The sequence below is a fragment of the Capsicum annuum genome, chromosome 12, assembly GCF_002878395.1.
Source record: "Capsicum annuum cultivar UCD-10X-F1 chromosome 12, UCD10Xv1.1, whole genome shotgun sequence".
NCBI lineage: Eukaryota > Viridiplantae > Streptophyta > Magnoliopsida > Solanales > Solanaceae > Capsicum > Capsicum annuum.
Window position 1 is genome coordinate 164,096,837 of NC_061122.1, and position 2,868 is coordinate 164,099,704.

General features: G+C 28.1%; 1 pseudogene; it reads left to right on the top strand.

Annotated features, from left to right (window-relative positions):
- Positions 1-340: 340 nt before the first annotated feature.
- On the top strand, positions 341-1,154 carry LOC107850117 (annotated as a pseudogene).
- The last annotated feature ends 1,714 nt before the right edge of the window (positions 1,155-2,868 follow it).

A 2,868-nucleotide genomic window follows, 5' to 3' on the forward strand; every position in this document is an offset into this window, starting at 1 on the left:
TTTCGCTGCCCACAGTAGTATATAAGAAGCATTATCCACCAACATTGAAAGATGATGTGTGGCGTCTTTACAATATTAGAAAAGATGGATCTTTTCACAAGAAGCTAATTTTACAAGGTATTAAGACGGTACAAGATTTTCTCAAGTTGGCCAATATTGACTCACATAAGATAAGAATGGAACGTATGTCAGCTATGTAAAAGATTTTCTCAATTTGCAAGTCCCAATGATTTCTCTCTTTACAAGGTATTAAGACGGTACAAGATTTTCTCAATTTGCAAGTCCCAATGATTTCTCTCTTTAAGAATCATTTTCTCATCTTTGTTTTCTCATTTTTTCCTTTATATTTAGTTTCTTAATAATAGAAGAAAAAAATATCATTGATATTCTTAGAACTATTAAGGGCACTAATATTAGAGATGCATTTGATAGATTAATTTTTGGAACAAACATCACCTCTATTATTCTCTCCTCCAAACTTTTACATACTTTGATTTTCTTGCTTATTTTTATCATCACTATGAAGCCATATTCATAATCCTAAGCACATTTGCAAGAAATAACAACAATATCCTATGAGAATCTTCTTGATAATTGAAGCAACCGATAAGAAGAATGCTTTCATAAATATCAAGACAAAATCTACAACATGTAACGAACAAACAAAAAAAATGGACAAAGAAAGCGAGTTTTTCTACATGAAATGAGAAATTGATCGTTGATATGCCCATACATGCACGTCATCTAACAATGGAGGTTCAATGCAAGACTTCTTCGGGGATCGAAAATATTGGAATCACAAAGGTTCCAACGTTCGATTTTATTAGAGGATTTTTGTCAGAGGATTATTTGCATTTTTTTAGTTATAGGCTTAGGAATGAAAAAGGTGAGAAAAATAAGATAATAAATTTTTTCGTTACGGTTAAGAATGCGCACCGTCATCTGAAAGTACGAGTTGTGCCGCCGCTTATTTGCGGTAGTGGAGGCGGAGCCGGTGAATATGAGAAATAGTTATAACTGTTCTTATGTGGTTGTTACGGATATGTTCGTTTATCCTGCGAGTTTACCAGAGTATTAGTAATTTAATGGCAAATAAATTTTAGTTTTTTCTCTTTTAGTACTATTTGTTTTAATTGATTAAATTTTTTTAAAAAGAATCGAATATGTATAGCCATATGTTGGCTGAATATGGTTATTGAGAAAAGTGTATTTTTTTTTTAAAAAAATTGAGATAAAGATATGTTGATTTTATCAAAAGAAAGATGCATTGTGTTGTCTATTAGTTAATTGATTAAATTTTGTATCGACCTATTTTGGCAGAATATGATTCGAAGAAAGGTACATTTTCTTTAAAATTGAATTAAAGATATATTGCTTTTATCGAAAGAAATATACATTGAGTTTATTAGTTCCTTAATTACAGATAATTATGTCATATATACGTTAACATGAATCAATATGTATGTATGTATGTGTGTGTGTGTATATATATATATATATATATATATATATATATATATATATATATATATATATATAAAGAAGAATGTTAGTCCATTCTATGTGGCATGCCTTAGAGGGAGGCCTTTATTCCCCTTTTTCTTTTTTCTCCTTTTTTTGAATTTTTTTCTTCATTATTTTCATTAATAATTAAAAATATCTCTTAATTATTGTTCTTAATAATGGACAAATGAAAAGACTTATTGAATTCAATAACACTCAATATCAATAACAATTACAATGTGACTTTTTAAATTCTAATTGCTCAACATAACTCACAAATTATTTGGATCACTATAAAGTATAGATATTGTAGCACAATTTTTCCACTGCATAAATTTTTTTCTCTTCTTCTTTGTACGAATTTTCAGTTGTTGTTTTCCTTCTTTTTGTTTTTGTTCAGTATTTTTCCTAATTATTGTTGTTTCTTCCATATTTGAGTTGCACAATTTTTTTTTCAATCTTTTTTTTTTTTTTCTGAAAACATTCATTGTTTAGGGAGTGGGGAAGATGAGAGTATAAGAACTTTATAAGATATTATCAATAAGCAGTACGTAGAAATATATTATGACAACAATAAGTCATATAAAGTATTATAAGTTCCGATAAGCTAATATAGTCACACAAGAAGAAGAGGCAAGAAGGGCAGACTACAAAATAGGTTTTGTTGAATAATTGATGCATTATTTCTTGTTACTCTTTGTTGCAAGACCTTTGACTATCGTGTGAAATATTCACATCTAATAATCTTTCCTTTTATTTTGAATAAAAATGTTCTATTTTGAATATTAGAAAATTTATATACAACAATAATAAAGTTGAAAAAAAAAGGTGAAGTGGGTCAATTATACAAGCCCTCTTTGTTTAACTATTGTTCACATTTAACGTCACAGCTACCTTCCCCTGTTTGGGCATGTAGATAGCAAACATATTTTATGCTGCTGATTTTTTTTGGTTCAATGTAATTATACATATCTCTCACCAAAGAAAGTATAGATATAATTTTAAATTTAATTCTAGATATCAATCTTATCCAATTAAATTTGGTGTTATTTATGTAAAACTTGCATAATTTAAGTTATTTTTCTTATTTTATTACACCTGAAACTCAAGAATTATAATCCCCAAATTACTTAGTGTGTGAACCAAAAGAGTCTTTAAAAGGACACTACAATATTATAAGGCCAGAACAAAATAAAAATAAAATCCTTTTGCCTAATTAGTAAATTCAACATAAGGTTTTCCAAAAAATTAATAATGGAGTCAAGTATTATACCAGACAACTACTTTCCGAGAAAGAAGTAGAGTAAAAAAATTTAACAAGAAATAAATTCAGGATATGTGCAATAGAATGAACATCCCTATGAA